The 19,170-nt window shown below is 37.0% G+C and overlaps 1 protein-coding gene across 10 annotated transcripts in view; it reads right to left on the reverse strand.

Moving 5' to 3' along the window:
- Window positions 1-19,170, reverse strand: part of AP4S1 (adaptor related protein complex 4 subunit sigma 1) — a 69,940-nt gene that overhangs the window by 38,615 nt on the left and 12,155 nt on the right. The gene's annotated exons all lie outside the window — the stretch shown is intronic.

The raw sequence follows: 19,170 nt of genomic DNA on the forward strand, positions 1-19,170 counted from the left end.
GGAGTGGCAAGGGAGCAGGAATTAACTTCCCCTGTTTATTGTTCACTTTTCTATAGGGCTTTAAAGTTTACAAAGCTTTCTTTCTAAAACCCTATGAGATAGGGCCTACAAAGATTATTATCCTCAATCTACTACTAATGAGGAATCTGAGGCACAGAGAAGTTGAGTGGCTTATTTAAGACCACACAGGCTACTAAGTGGCTGAGTCTACATTTGAACCCAGTTTTCCCACTCCCAAGTCCAGGCTCTTTCCATGATGCCACAGCTGATTCTTAGCTTGATAAACTCTTGGCTTTTAACCAAAAATCAAGGAGCTTGATGGCTACAAAGTAAGGAGAATCCCTGTTTAGGAGACAAAGGGAGCATGGAGGCCTTGACAGAAGCCCTGGACCAGGAGCTAGGAGGCTCTGGCTTCTTTAAACCTGACTCCACCACTATGCCTCTGGCTGATCCTGGACTAGTCATTTTCCCTCTGTGGGGCTGAGGATCTTCATTTATGAAATGGGACCAAGTGAACTCCCAGGGCCTTTTCAGTTCCTATATTCTAAGCAAGGGAGGTAGCTGTGTTGTATGTCCTTGGAAAAAAACCATGAGACCCCTAAAGAAAAAGAAAATGAAGTAATTATGGCAGAAGCCAATCGACAGTCCTCCTCAGGAAGGTAAATAAAAAGTTTCAAAGACTACAACAAGCAAGGTGAGCAGGTTCATACAAGAAGATGTATCTCAAGATTCTAAGAACAAACATTCAGAGAAAAGACATGGTCAAAGTACAAGCAGAAGGAGTTGAGAATGATGTCATTATTTGTGTTTTTTTTGTCTTCATATTCCTGTGGGTGGCCTTTGTGGGTTAGAACTGTAGAATGTTGGAGCTGGAAGGGGACTTGTATGAAATCTAGTCCAATATCCTTGTTTTATAGACAAGGAACAGAAAAGTGACTTGCCCATGTTTACACAGCTATTTAGTAGGCAGAGCTGGGCCTATCCAGTTTTTGTGGCTCCCAAAACAGGATTTTCTCTTCAGTATACCAGAATCTTTCTGCTTGGATAAATTTGTTTAGCAGGCAGAAATATCTGATACCTTTTATAATTATTGACTTGTTAGCTTTGGTAAATAAAATGGCAGAATCAAATATTTTTCTGATAGAGCCGCAACATTAATTTGAAAAAAGGCCAAAATAAATCACTGAAATGTATAATGCGTACTTGCTAAAAATGAAAACTACATGTAGAAGATATCTAAGTTCCCATTTAACTGTAAAAATTCTATGATTCTTGGTATTTTGGAATTGTAAAGAACATAAGTATTTCTATCATAGAGCAAAGAAAGAAATAAAACATTTCTCTAGAAATCGTTTCTAGAAATAAAAATGGCCCAACTCTTTCTGACTGGTGATTTATATAAATTTACCTTAAAATGTAAAACTCTTTAAGAAACAATACCATTATATAATAGCATCTTGAAAGGATATTTCCAGCAACCCTAGTTTTATGTGAAAACCCAAAATATTAACAGTACTATATTGGGTCAAAGATAATAATAGTTGATGTTAACAAAGTGCCTTAAGGTCTTCAAAACTTAACTCCATTTTGTAAATGACGAAAGTAAGGCTCAGAGAGTTTGTAATGTGCCCACAGTCACAAAGAAAGTAAGTAGTGGAGGCAAAATTCTAATCCACAATTTTCCTGATTACAGGCCTACCATACTTTCTAACTCACCACACTGTCCTTTCTACATAGGGTATAATTCTTAAAATGAAGATCCTTGGAAAGGAAAATAAATAGTTATATAAACTGAAAAATAATGCGGATTAGAGGCCATACTTGGGTTTTACACCTGCCAGATTTTGAAGAGATGTATGGCTTACATGCAGACTACTACAATATGCATCTATAACTAATTATAGGAAACCCTCTGCTCCCTTGATGCTTTCCCTGACATCACATCAGAAGAATTTACTTGGAGTCAGAAAACCTAGACATGAATCCAAGCTCTATCACAAAATCCCTGTGTGACCTTGGACGTTTACTTAACCTGAATCTCAGTCTCCTCATCCATAAAATAAGGTAGATGATCTATAAGGTGCTTTCTGGCTAAATTTATAATCCTAGGATCCTCTGTGACAGTGCTTTAACAATCCAACAATTTCTAGCTGGAGCAGAAAGTAAAAATCTCTTCACGGAGGCCAGCAGTCTTTTAAAATATAATAAATACATTATTTACTTAGACTTTAGAGATATAATGAACTTTCTTGTTTTGTTCAACCAGCTTTTTGGAACAGATACATTAATGGCCTAGTGGTAATATTCTTTTCCTCAAATGCATGATCATGCATGTATTTATCTGCTTTCATGTTGCATCTCTTTCAGTAAGATACAAGATGTCTGAGGGCAGGGGCTGGTTTTTTTTGTTTGTTTGTTTTCCTAGTGCCAAGCACTGTCTTGAACATAGTAGGTGCTTCATAAATGCTTTTTTTTTGGATTTTTAGGCAATCCAAGGGGTCATGTGGTTGAATTTGTAGTAGGTCTTTGCAGATGGGTTCCATAATTCATCTGGCTCAGAAATTCATACTTGCTCCTTCTGGATTTATGACAAGCTAATGAGAAGCCAGGTGGTGCAGTGGAAGAAGCACTGGTTCTGAAGTTAGGAAGTTCACTGTTGTTGAGGGATTTCTGTCATGTCTCTTTGCGACCTCAGCTGGGGTTTTCTTGGCAAAGATCCTGGAGCAGATTGTCATTTCCTTCTTCAGCTCATTTGACAGATGAGGAACCTGAGATAAACAGGGTTAAGTGACTTGCCCAGGGTCACACAGCTAGGAAGTATCTGAGGCTGGATTTGAACGCAGGTCTTCTTGACTCCAGGCCCAGCACTTTGTCCACAGTGCCACCAGAAGTCAGGAAGACCCGAGTTCAAATTTAGCCTCAGGTACATACTAGCAGTACAACCCTGTTTGCCTCAGGGTTATAACTGTAAAATGAGGCTTGGCACATAGGAAGTGCTAGCTATTATTGTTACAATTATTATTAGGAGCAATGTGCTGTACTGTGAAAGGTACTAGATTTGCAATAAAAAAGAGATGTAGGTTTGAACCTCAGTCCAGCACTACTGTGTGACCTTGGGCTGGTCCCTTTAACTCAGAACCTCAGTTCCTAGATATGTAAGCTGTTGAGAATAGAGGGCAAGTGTTGGAGTCACAAATACCTGTCTGGGGTGAATCCTGCCTTTGAAACATGCTAGTTTTGTGACTGGGCAAGTTATTGACATATAGGGAGGCAGGCAATGCTATGTTAGATGAATTACATCAGTGGCATCACATGTGATCCTTCCCAGCAGTTCTTCATACCAATAAAATCACAGGTTCAGACCAAAACAAAACCAAAGAAACCCTTGTGCCACCCACCTCACAGGGTTTTTATGAAGATTAAATGAAAAATGTATGTCTAGTGCTTTGTAAACTTTGAAGCACATTTTAATCAATTGTAAGTTAAAATTAGTGGGGCTAATACTCCTAATAGCAATGAACATTTGGTAACATGAAAAAAGAATGGTGTTAATGTTTTAGGTCATAAGATCAGTTTTTAATGTCCTTCTTATTTAATCACACACTGAATTTCTTTGCTCTTTGGGGTCCATGTTAATTTCAATGGATGAGATATACGTGTGCATAAATATTTCATAAACACTGTTGTCCATCTCTGTCCTCAGACCTTACTTACCCTAACCTAGATAGCAACTCCAGATCACACTCCCTGCAACTCATTCTTCTTCTTCCTACAATTCTCCCACAGTATATAGCCTATAGGTCTGCATAGCTCACTAGGCTAAATGTCAAATTAAATCAAATCAAAAGATCTCAAGTGTCTACTCATCACATACCATGTCAGGCAATGAATGACAATGGATAACTTCTAACACACAAGGCAAGAAGATCTGCATGCTATTTGTCATTTCTTTAAAATTTCCCACAGTTTTGGTGGTATGTAAAATACTACTTCTTAGGGACAGGTACTGCCTCCCTTTTATATTTGTACCCCCAGTGCTTAGCATATAGGAGGCACTTCACAAATGCTTCACGACTGATTGAAATCACTTGTAATTCAGTTTTCTACAAATTAAGAAAACACATTTTTAATAAAGAAGATAGAAATAAAAAGTTAAATTAGTCATCATTTCCTTGTTTGTAAGATGACAGCACTGGCCTAGATTATCATTTAAGGTCACTTTCAGTCCTAAAATTCTATGATTTTATTACTGGAGCCTGGATTCCTGAAGACAATCTATGTATGGTAACTTTTTTGCAGTACTTTTAACCTGTGCTAAGTACTTCTCAGTAACATTTGCTTGAAAATGTTGAGCTAAATGATATAATTTTCAGAGCAGTATCCAGCTGCAGTGTAGATATTTACTGAGAACACTAGATTCATCACAACATTCACAGCGACATTTCTAAATGTCATATTTCCTTAAAATATGTGCTACTTTGCAGAATAAATGTGCTGACATCAACTAACCAATATGGCAAGAATACAGAAAACATTAGAGTAGCAATTAGTAGCTATTTACCACTCCTATATTGACTTTGTTCTCTGAACAAAATTTGCCCCTATCTATCTCTAAGACAGGAGAAAATAATGCTGGTGAGCAGTTAAGAAAATGGATTTTTCACCTCAGTTTGGGGCAATTTGCTTGTCCCTTTGACTTAACAATTGATTATCTTTTCTTTCCTTCTCATAAACTAATGTAGGTTTTTTTGGCCCCAAGTTTTTTTTTCTTCCCCTTTCCATTTAAATAGGATGTCCAGTTCTTGGAGGATGTTGTTGATAAGGTTCTTTCCCATCAGCTCCTTCTTGACTAATGTTTTTAGCTTGTGGAAATGTGGATTTCATGAGGTCATTCTTTAAAGCTTACTGACTCTTCTTCTTCTCTTTCTTGTTAGACTTCTGACTATGTAAATTTATGTCACTTCTTCCAAGGTTTCCACACATTTTTAGGTACCTGGCCTATATGCCTTGGAAGAAAGAACCAAATTAAGGACAACTGAGCTAGCTGTGCTTCCCACAGTGTGCTAGTAAACTGTTCCCACCATGCATTCTAAGAAGGAGTTGAACAGTCTAATCCATTTTATTGCCTTGTCAGCAGCTGAATATTTGAATTTCCCCGTTATTAGTAGATAATGACTCACAATCCCGTTAGTTTACTTACTCAAAAACAGCTTGTTCAATTCTGATCCAAGTTGTGATATAAATCCAAATAAGAAAGTTTGACATTTTACTGAGCAGATATGAGCTAGAAAATCTAAGAGATTTTACATGGCAAGTCTGATGATATTTTCCAATTTACATACAGTCTATGTGCAATTGTGGTTTAAGTGGAAAAGGGAGTAAAACTGAGGGGGGAAGACCATGGTTCTGCTACTTATTTCACAGGTGACCCTGGATAAGTCACTTAACTTCTCTAGGGCTATTTTCTCACCTGTTATGTGAGTAGATCTATGTGGCTCTAGATTACAGATCTAGATCCTATGACTAGACATCTCCCTTTTAGCTCTAAATCCTAGAATCCAAGAAATCAGAGATGTTCTTTCTAGAAAAAAAATCTCCAAGGTAGGCTGAAATGAACTTTTAGACAATGAAGGAGTTGAAAGGTTATGCTTTTCATATGAAGGGAATACATAAATAGGAGTTCACAATTTTGTAGCACTTTTCCAAAATTGGGATCTATTTCCAACCATTCCTTTTTCCCAATTCCATTTGCAAATTAGATTAATTTCTCTCAAAATCAAAGTTGCAAGGGATGATCTGCCCATCTCTCCTATAGGTTTATAAGGTCTTTTAGAACAGGGCTGTGATAGCGTGTTTTACCACTTCTTAGTGCCTTCCATTTAATGTAAACTGGGGATTTAAGGTTCTAGGATATGGAAGATGAATTACATAACTGTGAATTCCTACATAACTGTGAAATGTTTCTATAATGATCTGTTCTCATCATTAATGACAATGGAACCACACTTAAGACTCTTAAAATCTCAGAACGCAATATGGTATATGATGAAGATAGAAAATTAAACTCATGAATATGAAATGGAAAAGAGTGGCTGGACCATGCCAAACATGTACAGAAAAAAATCCATGCTAGAGGTGACACAATTTTTAAGGCACTCTTGGATTTTCAAGATATTTCAAACTGTAGAAAATTACAAAGCATGCATGGTATTCTTGCCCCCAAAAAAGCAACCAAGTAGCCATCAGCAATTACTGACAGAGGGGTATATAGATAGAAAACAATTAAAACGCATTTACTGTGTGCCAGGCATTGTGCTAAGTGCTAAAGATACAAGTACAAGCATGTAAGATAGTACTTGCTCTCAAGAAGCTTACATTCCAATGGAGGAAGACAACACACAAATGGGGAGTTACAAACGGTGAGATGGCTGAGAAGTGGTGTGGATGTCTGGTTCTAGGCAAGATAAGAGGAAAGCTCACTAATAAGTAGTCAGAACCACAGGGCCAGAGTCCCAGGTTCCAGTGGGCAGGAAATGAAGATGATATGAGAAAGGAACAGGTAGGTTTTCTCAAACAATTTTCTACAACAGAAGACAATCACAGCCATTCAAACGACTGAGGCATAGCAAATATGACATCCTGCTTTGTTTATCATTACCAAAAAATATTAATTCAGTACAGCAAATTATAGCTATAAAGGCTCTGTTCCCATGAGTATGTTAAGATTCCACAAAATTGCTTGATGTAATGATCCATTAATTATCATGATAAAAGCAGGCATAAAACAGAAACAAACGTCTGTGAAAACTATATGGCATTTGTGGTGTAAGATGTCCTTTACAAAATCGAAATGGAAGAAAAATTCTCTATAGCTGGTGCAATTAGCCAGATGCTCCCATTTGTGTATCATATTGGGTTGGTTTCACTGAGCCTTAGAGAGAACCACAAGGCTTCCTCAACGAGATCCATGGCTACTCTAAATAGAACCATCTAATAGCTCACACAAGAAAAATCAGTTGGATAGTAAATGCGAAATTGACCAAATTATGACATGCAATTGGAAGTGTAACCTGATAGTTATCCTATATTACCAAATAAATGTATTTTGTATAGTAATGAAAGAAAGACAATGAAATAGGGCCAGAATTAAGAGGGAAGACATCAGGATGAATTGTGTTTAGATAATTTTTTTAGCATTCTCAGTGACCCTAAGTTGCTTCTTTTTCTCTCTCCAAAACACACACACACATCTTTGAAAAAACTACCTTTTTTTTTTCTTTCATTATCAGGTATTTCTTTTTTACTCCCTTCCCTTCACCACTGGGGAAAAAAAAGAAAACCCTTGTAATAAGCATGCAGAGTCAAACAAAACAAACTCACATACTGGCCATGTCTACAAATGTGTTTCATTCTGCAAGTTGAGTCCATCACCTCTCTGTCAGGAAAGCTGGTCTTTTGGAATTATAGTTGATCCTTGCACTGATCAGAGTTCTTAAGTTTTTCAAAAACTGTTCCATTTTTACAATGTTGTTACAGTATCAATTGTTCTCCTGGTTTTACTCACTTCACTCTGCAACACTTTATACATATCTTCCCAAATATTCTCTGAAACCATCTTTTTCATAATTTTTTATAGCCTAATAGTATTCTATTGCATTCATACACCATAACTAGCTCAGCCATGCCTCAATTAATGGACATATCCTTAGTAAAAAGAGCTACTAAGTATACTTTATTGTGCATATAGGACTTTTTTCTCTTTCTTTAGGCTGGTAGTATTTTATCACTTGGTCAAAAGGAATGCACATTTAGTAACTTTCGGAAAATAGTTCCAAATTGCTTTCTAGAAAAACTAAAATAATTCACAGTTCCACCAACAGCGCATTAATATGCCTCTTTTCCCATACTCCCTTATTTGTCATTTTTTTTGAGAACTTTGCAAATCTGCTGGGTATGAGGTGGAATCTCAGGGTTGCTTTCATTTGCATTTCTCTAATTATTAGGGATTTGCAGCATTTTTTTTCACACAGCTTTAAACAGTTTCAGTTTCTCCCCTTGAAAATCATCTATTTGTATCATTTGTTTTTATCAATTGGGAAATGGTTCTTTTAAATTTGAATCAGTTTCTTACATATATGGAAACATGTTTTTGTAACAACTTAAATATTAGCTTCTCCTTATAAATGAGGCCTCTATTGGAAAAACTTGTTGTGAAGATCGTTTCCTAGTTAACTATTTCCTTTCTGATGCTGGTTACGTTGAATTTATTCAAAAACATTTTAATTTTATGTAATCAAAACTGTCAAATTTTTAACTTCAGTTGGGTGACCCTAGGGAAGTTGCTTATTTAGTTTCCTCAACAGTAAAATGAGGATAATAGCACCCAACTCAAAGGCTGGTGTTAGGATCAAGTGAGGTAATACTTATAATATGTTTGGTAGGCGTTATATAAATGCTTATTCTTTTCTCTTCTACATTCCCTATCTCTCACATAGATACTGGCTGTATGATCCTGGGCAGGTCACTTAACCACTCAATGTCCAAAGCAACTCTCAAAAATAGAAGTTGTACTGGGAAATAAGAAATACAGGACATGAGGTACAGAAATCTATCCTGCCCTATAGGAAAACAGAAGGGGAAGGGGATAAGACAAGGGGGGGGAGAGAGAGAAGGAGGGGAAGGAGTATTCAGAATGCATGCCATCTTGGGGTGGGGGGAGGGGCAAGATGGAGTGAAAATTTGGAATTCAAAATCTTGTAGAGTAAATGTTGAAAACAAAAATAAATAAATTTATATTAAAAAAATATATAAGTTGCAGAGGAAGTGCCAATTCGCATTTCCTCACCAAGAGTTTCCTACGCCAATAAAATCACAGGTCTGGTCCAAAATTTTTTTAAAAGTCATTGTGTATTTTGTTTTCCTGCTTCTGTTTACTTCACTCTGCATTTGTTCATATGTCTTTCCATGCTTTTCTAAATTCTTCATACTTATTTATAGTACAAAAATATTCTACTATATTGATATAAACCACCTGTTTAGCTATTCCTCAACTGATGGGTATCTACTTTGAAGTGTACATATTTTCTTAACAACACCCACCCACTGGTGTTACATAGCTGCAAATCATGGAATAAGTCTTTGAAAAGAATCAAAATTAGAGGTAATGCAAAGAAAAGTAGAACCAAGGATGGTGGGCCTAAGTAAACTGTAGTATATTGCTAATGATAATTTATATACTGATGACATTTTGCTGACATCAGACCCTGGAAAAGATATTTGTGATTATTCTAAAGCATTTAGCCTAACCAGTCACTCCGGAAATGAATAAAGAATGCTTTTTGCCCAGCCTATGATATGAAACTGCATGTACAATCTGCATAGTTCATATGTATATATGTATGTGTGTATATGTATATAAATTTATAGACATATATAAGTGGCAGTATAGCAGAGTGGGGTTAGAAAGATGGCCTCAGATCCAGAAAGACTTGAGTTCAAGTCCCTCCTTGAATGGAAAATGTCTATGTATCCCAGAGCAAGTTGCTCTAGGCAATTCTCTAAGACTATATAGAGAAGATGCTGACCTACGTGGGTGGAGGAAATTTTCACATAATTAATCCTGGATAGAATGTAAATGAAAATGAGTTGGTTTCAGCATTCTTCAGAAGGAAGAAGTGAGCTGTATCATCCCTAGGAACTGGAAAGTAATTATGAGTCTTTCCCTGAAACAAAGAAGGCTCTTTAACAACAATATTTTTACAGAGAAGCAGTATGGCTTCAAGCCACGGACTACTATAGTGTCCAAAGAACTGAAATTGAGGATTACCAAAATGCCATAAAAATATGTTTGATGGATGCAAGTAGGCTGCAACATATTACAAACAAGGAATTTATGTAGAAGTGTTGCAAAGGAACACTGTCATCAAAGAAATGTATTTTCAAAAAGATGGCAAGATCACGTGGTTAGAGTAGGGATTAATGACAGACAGCCTGCTCCACTGGCATCCTTGAAACACTGAAACAATGAGACGAAGGACCCCCATATGTTAGGTGAATCCCCTATGGGAAACTTACAGAAGAACTTGGGTAAGAGTCACAAAGGATGAGCAAAGATGGGGTGAAACTTATATTGTTAGAGGGACAGGTTACAGGAAATATCCACCCTGAGGAAAGGACCTGTACATTGGAGTACCTGAGTATTTTTAGAAGGGGTGTTTTTGTACACTGCTGGGATAGGAGTTTCTGAGGGAATCTCAAGATCATGACACTGGCTGAGGTTTTCCATACCCTGGCCAGTGGGGCTGGCCTTGTTGAGGCACTAAAGTCTAGAAGGAAAATTATACTTTGAGAAGGACCACGAACAAGAGGTGGGTTAAACCGAATATGTTTATGTGTGGGTGTGGGGAGGGCAGGCAGGGTCATGGACCCAATGAGCAGGCTGGCAAAGTGGAGCTATCAGATCCAAAAGGTAAAACAGAAAAGACAATGCTAGCTTAGGCCGCAGTTCAAAGAAACCAAGTACCCAAAAGACTGAGCTTGGGCAAATAGTTTCTATACAATTTGTCATGCTCAATAAGGTGGGAATACCTGCATCCTTTTACATTGTCATGTGATGCTAGCCTTACTATCCTTGTTGCTCTAAATAATCTTTGGCTGTGGAAAACTCCCATCTACCACCAGCATTTCTTGAAATGGCAGCAGACAGAGTTGGTGATGGAAAAGAATGAGACCTGATGTAACCCTTATAAAATTAACTACATAGTATGCCTAATCTTTCCCATTATATTCCTTGAGGATAAGGACTGTCTCATTTTTGTATCCCTAAAAATTAGACCAGTGCCTTGTATCCAGTAGGTATTTAACAAATGTTAAATTAAACTGAATTTGTTGAATAACCAAAGAAATATACAGACTAGAAAACAGATACTTTAAAAAGAATTTATGTGCAATTAACACACACATATATTTTATAAATGGATTATTACATAGCCTAACTGAAAATATCTTTTATTTTTGTACATTAGTCATAGTTTCTGATGTGTGTGTGTATATGTGTGGAAAAGACTATAGCTAATCTGATCCAAAACACTTCACGTGTTAAAATAAATCAAGTAAGAAATGTGTGTGCATAGGAGTGTACAAGTGTATAATTTTTTGAACAATATGAATTTTAGAGCTGAAAGTGACCTGTGACATAATTTATTAAAATTTCCTCCTTCTATAAATGAAAAAACTAAGTGTCTTGATGAGGTTGCAAACTAATTACTGGCACAGCCAGCACTAGAACCACCTATGTCTCCTGATGCTTTTAGCAGGGTGATAGTTTTGACACTATCCATGTATCCATACACTAACCATGGACATCACCTAATTTTCCTGGCTAACAAGTGAACCCTTTTAAATTTGTTTTGTGTTATAACTACTGTGCTGTTCCTTTTTCTGATAAGGCTTTGTGTATTGTTATAAGAATAACTTATGTAAATTCTTCCTCTACAATAACTAGTTCCGTTTACTATCCATGTTTGAATGCTAGAATACTTCCTTGATAAATGTGAAAGAAATAAGGAAATTGATCATTTAAATATGACTACATTTTCCTCAGTCTCATAAGAATAGCCAATTATTGATTTCAGTGCATTGGAAGATAATAAAATTTCTGATTAAGAACATGGTTCCAAAAGAATTAAAATTATGGGCCACTAAGTTGCAAAAATAGGCACTGGAATCATGCAGATTCTTTAAATAAGAAAAAGAAGAATCTGTAATCATGAATTAGCCAAATGAACCATCTTATAGTGGAAAAGGCAGTGGATTAAGAGACAAGAAAGTTTAATTCTGACCAAGCCCTGATACTATCTTGTTAAATAAATCACTTAATCTCTCAGCCTCAGTTTCCTTAGAGAAAAATGAGGAGTGAAGCCTAAATTCTCTCTGAGGTCCCTCCCAGCACTAAGATTCTACAGGGTTATGAAATCTAATCATTCTTTATTTTATGTATAAACAACTAGTAGAATATCTTATTCTATATAGCAGGCATATTTCTGAAAAGCTGCAAATAAATGACTGAGAAATTCTTTCTTGAAAGATAATGTCTAGGCTCTTTTTTTGATCATAGCTTTCAGATAGTACAATAATTTTTAAATTCTCTCTCCTGGATCTATTTTCCAGTCAGTCGTTTTTCCAATGAGATATTTCACATTTTCTTCTATTTTTTCCATTCTTTTGGATTTGTTTTACAGTGTCTTGATTTCTCATAAAGTCACTAGCTTCCAATTGCTCTACTCTAACCTTTAAGGAAGTATTTTCTTCAGTAAGCTTTTGGACTTCCTCTTCCATTTGGTCAATTTTGCTTTTTAGGGCATTCTTCTCCTCATTGGCTTTTTGGACCTCTTTTGCCATTTGGGTTAGGCTATTTTTTAAGGTGTTATTTTCTTCAGTATTTTTTTAGGTCTCCTTTAGCAAGCTGTTGACTTGTTTTTCATGACTTTCTTGCATCACTCTCATTTCTCTTCCCAGTTTTCCTCTACTTCTCTTACTTGCTTCTCAAAATCCCTTCTGAGCTCTTCCAAAGCCTGGGACTGATTCATATTTTTCTTGGAGGCTTTGGATGTAGGAGCTTTGACTTTGTTGTCTTCTTCTGGTTGTATGTTTTGATCTTCTTTGTTACCAAAGTAAGATAATATAGTCTGACTCTTTTTGTGCTGCTTGCTCATGATCCTGGCCAATTACTTGAGTTTTAAATTCTTTGTTAAGGTAAGAATCTGCTTCCAATGTGGAAAATGTACTATCCCAAGCTTCGGGGGGTTGTACAGCTGTTTTCAGAGATACTTTTTAGGGACCTGTAAATTTTCAGTTCTTCCAAGGTGGTATAATAAGGGGTGAGGTGTTTACTCTTTTCTGGCCTTTGCTCTGGTCTACTAGTGACCACAAGCCCTCCTTTCTGTCCTAGAACTGAGGAGGGTTTTCTCTACACAGCTACTACAAGCTCCACCAAGCCAGCGCTCCTCCTAGCGCCAGGATCACCACCCAGAACTGTGACCCAGATTCAAGCACGGCAAAGCAAGAGAATCCTGCACCAGCAGAGAGATCCCTGCAATACCCCTCTGATTAGCCACCAGACTCCCCCTCAGTCTGTGGGCCAGAAGCTCAGGGGGCAGCCGCTGCCCCGGGGGCCGCACTCTCTCGAGAACTGAGGCTGAGACCTAGCTCCTCTCTCACTGTAGAAACACACTTTTCCCACTGACCTTCTAAGTTGTCTTTGGCATTCGTGGGTTGAGAAGTCTGGAAACCGCCACAGCTGCCTGTAATTCAGTCTCTGAGGCGTGCTCCAGGTTCCCTACGGCCTGCACACCCACGTTGAACTCTCCCAGCCTGGCATAATATACCTTTCTGATCAATCATCCAAGTTGTCTTGGGCTAGAAATTTGCTTCGCTCTGTCTTTTTGTGGGTTCTGCTGCTTTAGAATTTGTTTAGAGCCATTTTTTTTACAGGTATTTGGAGGGGTTTGAGGGACAGCTCAAGCAAGTCACTGCTTTCACTCCGCCATCTTGGCTCTGCCCGCCAGTCACAGCTGATTGAGAAATTTTTAATATTTTAAATATGGGATACACATAATGGTTTCTTCTGTAAAACAATTTTTTTGTAAAGTAAAAAATCATTCTTTAATTTATATGTTTGTAAATATGGAATTCCTTAAGCTAAGGCAGTGCTGTGTGTTTATCCTAAGTCTCTGACCCATAGGTTAAAACTTGGGCTGCTTTCCATTTGCAGAGGAAGCCATGTGAATATAAGAATTTTTTTTTCCTTAAGCAATTAGGGTTAAGTGACTTGCTCAGAGTCACACAGCTAGTAAGTGTTATGTATCTGAGACCACATTTGCACTCAGGTCCTCCTGACTTCAGAGCTGGTGCTCTATCCACTGCACCACCTAGCTGCCCCATGAACGTAAGAATTTTAAAATAAGAATGTATTGAAACTCGTAAAGAGTCTTGTTCGTTCTAATGTACTCACCATATTCTTTATATTCCATGCAAACAGGTTTTAACTATTATGCATTTTTTTTAAATTAGAAAATAAATATTCTGGAATATCTTCCAAACCAGAATAAACTATAATAATTATTCTGAGTAAAAAAAAATGAAATTAGATATTTTGGAAAGCTGCTTTAACTCTTTCATGGCTCAACATCATCATTTAATAAATTAATAACCTAGTAGTAAATTACTACTCCAGTTCAATATAGTGATTTAAAAGAAGCAATGCCCTATGCTTAATTTAAACTCGAGGAGTTGCTACCTACCCTGAAGGACCAGGCCCATTATTTACCAATGACATAGCCACAGTGAACTCTAATTGAAAAGAGTAATTAGAAGTCACAAGGTTTGATAGTGTCAGGGTAAGACTGCCACAGTAACTAGAAAGTCAATGTGTGTTCCTAACGTGACTCAAATAGGATGATGTCTTCATATGATACTAATGACTATCTTGAAAGGTTAAAGTGCCTGAAGGAATCAGTAAGGAACCGATGACTATTACCTCCACCGATGACTATTACCTCCAAAAAATGTTTTAATTCAATCTCACTGGTATGAAATGGGTAAGAACAGTTCAGTAACAAAAACTTGTAATTTTGAAAGCTTCTGATGGAATCTCACCCCCTACCCCATCTCGAATTGTATTTGTAAATTTAATCTGGTTCCTAAACAAGTGAACTAAATTAAAAAAAAAAAAAAAAAAAGTCACATTCCTAACTGATTAAGTTATTTTCACCCACAGAAGAAGATCCACTAGGTATAGGTGAAATTTGGAAATACCCACCAAATTTGCTACAACATGCTTATTAACATTTGTCAACAGCCTCTCTGGCTCTCTCATTTACTGGTCAACTGATTCAATCATCTTTTCTCCTACTTCAAATAAATACCACATACCAACTGCATGCTGCCTAAGGCAAGTTTGCAGACACATCCCTCTGAATCCAGCACCATTCTCATTCAGATCAGATGTCAGAGTGGAAAACACAGTTGCTTATGGCCTGCTTGGCTGCCCTTTGCCCAGAAGCAATTTCAGCTATTTTACATTCCACAGTAAAGTGTAGCCCCACGTTACAGCGCACACTTAAAATGTAAATAAGAGATTAAACTTGTCAGACAAGACTCCCCAAATGCTGCCCAAAGGATATACATACATAAATACACACATACATGTGTGTGTGTATCTTATAAAAATAAATAGTTTAATCTTAAGGCTATTTGTTATTTTAATATTCCAATAACTTATTTTTAGACTACCCTCAAATGGAGCTATTTAAATCATAGGGCTGTCAGATATTTTAATTTTCCATTAAACTATTTAAAATTAAAAGAAGGTAAAATTTTAATTATAATAGGCAATAAGAGATTTAAAAAGTTCTCTGATGCATTTCCTTTCCTTTCCTTTTTTTTTTTTTTGGTAATGGGCATTTATTTGCTTTAGATTAAGTTATTTTGTTTTATCAAAGCAAGATTGTGATCTTTTTCATTACTGATTTTTAACTTAAGTTCAACTAGGAAGCCTCTAAAGACAGCTGTATCTATCACAATTGGTTGATGCAATGTTTTCATCTCCCACACAGAACGGTTTACAATAATTGACTTCCTCGACACTCTCCTCTGCTCTGCTGGTCCTCCAACAGAAGGTAAACTTTTCCATGCCTGTTAAATTATTACCTAGGAAGGATATGGCAATTTTCCATTCAGCTAAATTTTCTGGCTGTTTTGTTTTGATTCGAACTATAAAAACTTGGTCTTTTGCATCTTTCTTAGCCAAATGTCCAGTTGGGATTTGGACTTGGGTAGTGATTTTTTTTTTCTCATTCTGACATCAGGTTACTCTGCGTGGGATAGCTATTAATACAGAATTATCACAGTCTATTACTTTCTGACTCATATTAGCCAGGAGAAAATTCTGAAGCCAAATCAGACTAAAAAAAAAACACGTTATGTTTCCAAAAGGCTATGTTTTTTCCTTCTCCAATTTATAAAGAGCTCTTCCTTTTTCTATCTATCACATGTGTTTTGAACGGTTTGAGGGTACTGTGGTGTTCCTTGATTTCCACAGTTTTCTTAGCTATGAGCAATTAGTGAAACGAGAAGGGGATATCTGATCTCATTTGGCAGGTTAAGCCTCAGCTCAGGTCAGCTGCCTCCTCTTTGGTCCTACTTGCATTATAAAGTTCTCTTGTTGGCTTTTTCAATGTTTGCCCATTCTCCTCAAAGATCTTTCTCAAGGCCTCTCTACTATTTGCTTATGATTTGACTGTATTTATAGATATGAACACTAAATCTTTCCCCTAAATGTCTGTATCACCTCAAAAATCATATAAACAGTAGTTCTGATGGAGGAATGATTTTGAAACCAGATCATGTGGCACTTTATTGCCAATACAAAGTGGAAAGTAGCATAAAAGACAGTCAACTTTAGGGAGTTTTACAGCCAGCAGAAGTCTTGGATTATCTAGTTTAACCTTCTAATTTTGTAAGTGAGGAAACTGATAATTATGAACATTCTTTCCAATACTTCTTTATTCAATTCAACAAACATTTCTTAGCTCTGTTACACATGCTTGTTGAATAATTGGGTCAGGTGTTCGGCAAATAAAAACAAGAATGAAAAGAGTGACTTAAAAAGGCTTAAAATTTTGGGTCAAGGGCACAACATATTCATAGATATGTACATACAAAGTAAACAGGCAGTAATTTGGGGGTCTGGAGGGGCACTCAAAATTGGGAGAGTTGAGAGAGGTCTCAGGAAGTGGATGTTAAGCAGAGCCTTAAATGACATGAGAGACTCCAAGAAGTAGAGGGAAGGGGAGAGAGAAAACCTTCCAGGCTGGGCAAGAGCATAGAGCTGGAAAACCCAACATCATGTATGAGGAGCAGCCAGGAGGCCAGCCTGACCACAGCATAAAGTATGTGAGGGTGAGTAATGTCAACTATGTTTTGAAAGAGAGGTTGGGATTAGACTGTAAAGATACTAAAGTAGAAGAGTTTTGTATTGTTTCTTAGAGGCAATTCTTTGAATTATATAGCACCTTTGCAATAAGCTTCTCTACTGGGTTATAAGTACGGAATCCAGAAATTTAGTTTTGGACCAGGAACTAAGAATGACAAAGCTGATAATGGCAGAAGGTATGGAGCCTAGGCTCTACATGCAAGGCAGGCAGTTTTTTTGTGTGCAACATGGAGGCGAGTATGAGGAAAACTCTTTAATATTAGTTTTTCCAGATGCACATAAATATATTTTGATCTGCCCCTGTGATTTCATTACTGTAGGCAATTCCTACTGTTGAAACTCCCTCTCCTATGCTGCGGCAACTCTGCTGTAACCTATACTGTCTCAGAGAATGCTCTGAAGAACTGAAAAGTAACTTGCCTATGGCCATACAGCCATTATGTTTCAAAGGCAAGTCTTGAGCCTAACTTCCTAATTCCAAGGCTGGCACTCTATCCACCATGCCACACTTCCCCTTACAGGTATTTTTTAATGTCAGAAAGCTCTACTCTCTGTGTTATGAGGGCGTTTACTTATGACAAGCTATGTCTCATTACAAGGAAGGCTCAAAGACTCCACTAACCACAGGGAGTATAGTTTTCAAAGCCTCATTCCAGGTCTTGCACAGGGAGACTCTTCTACTCCCTTCACACTCATATAGAGTAAACATTTCAATTACACCCAGAACTCAGTCCTAATACTATGGTCCTAAACAAATCACAAGCTCTATAACGATGTCATAATGACGCTTGTCACCACAGCCTTCACCCAGATATTCCAAAAATGCTGAGTGCAACGTTCGTAAAGTGTATTGAGTTCTTTTGGAAAAAGAGGCCAGATAGAGTCAATTGAGATATTGGAATCAGAAAAGACCTTAAAGATAATCTTCCTAGAGATGGAGTGACTTTGCCTAGGGTCACACAGTATATACATGAAAGTATAAAGTTGCATGTGAATTTAAGTGAGTATTCCCAGGTGAGCCAAGGGGTTCAATAATCAGATACTAGAAAAACTGGAAAGAAGGGATTTGAGTATTACCTATGCTCAATTTAGCAAGCTAGAATTTTTTCACAAGCTTCCACTGACACACCTTTGACACACCTTTCTTGTTTATGTAGCCTACTCATGAGATATGACAACCCCTTTCACAGCTTGAAGTAGAAGAACAGTTACAGAGAGGTATCTGGGGATTAGATTGAAAGTACAAACAGGTATTCCTGAAACTGAAAATTGGTGGTTAGAGAATGTGAACATCCTAAGAAGGTGTAGGTAGGAAAGGTGTAGGAAAACTTTGGGCAAAGACTAAAACAAACCAGGAAGGTTTTAAAGGTGAAATTTGAAAGAGGAAATGACTCATTTGTAGCTTGGAGGGAGTTCCAGTTAGGTGAGGTAAGACAAATAAAATAATTGCAACAGAGATGCTAGAGATGATTTTAGACTGAGTGATCACTTACTACAGAGTAAAGGGATCTTGGACATTTTGCAGACTATTACTTGAAGAAATCAGCCCCAAATACTGGGCATTATCACAACAGGATTAGAAGTAAAACAAAATACTATTCTAACCTTGTCTAAGGTTATGACAACTTGCTTCCTTCTAATACCTTGTGTATTTTGGGCCATGGAAATCTTAAGAAAGGCAAGCTAATGATCAGAGAAAAATTAATTTGGGGAAAGGAGGGGTTTTCATATGAAAGGAATTCAAAGGATTAGAGCTCTGGAGTCTTGGAAGGGAAAGCTGAAGAGAGAGATGCTTAAAAGTTTATAAAATCCTGAAGGTTGTGAGCTGGGTAAAGATTGAATTTTTCAGCAAATATTTAGTTAACACTTTAATCAGTAAGCACTGGAATCTGAAGTTTCAGGACAAATATAAGGAAATAGGTATTTTTACAGATATTAGCTACATCACTATTACTTGTTATACTATAGATCCATAACAGGATACCAAGTATATTTCTAATCTTTTTTTCCAAGTTCTTGTTGTTATTGTTCATCCTTAATTTTTTATTTTATTTTTAATCAATTTATTCTAGTTTTCAACATTTACTTCCATTAAGATTTTGAGCTCCAAATTTTCTCTCCATCTCTCCCCTCCCTCCACCCAAAGATGGTGTGCAATCTGATATAGGCTCTACGTA

The sequence above is a fragment of the Phascolarctos cinereus genome, unplaced genomic scaffold, assembly GCF_003287225.1.
Source record: "Phascolarctos cinereus isolate Bilbo 61053 unplaced genomic scaffold, phaCin_HiC Scaffold_3;HRSCAF=262, whole genome shotgun sequence".
Taxonomy (NCBI): domain Eukaryota; kingdom Metazoa; phylum Chordata; class Mammalia; order Diprotodontia; family Phascolarctidae; genus Phascolarctos; species Phascolarctos cinereus.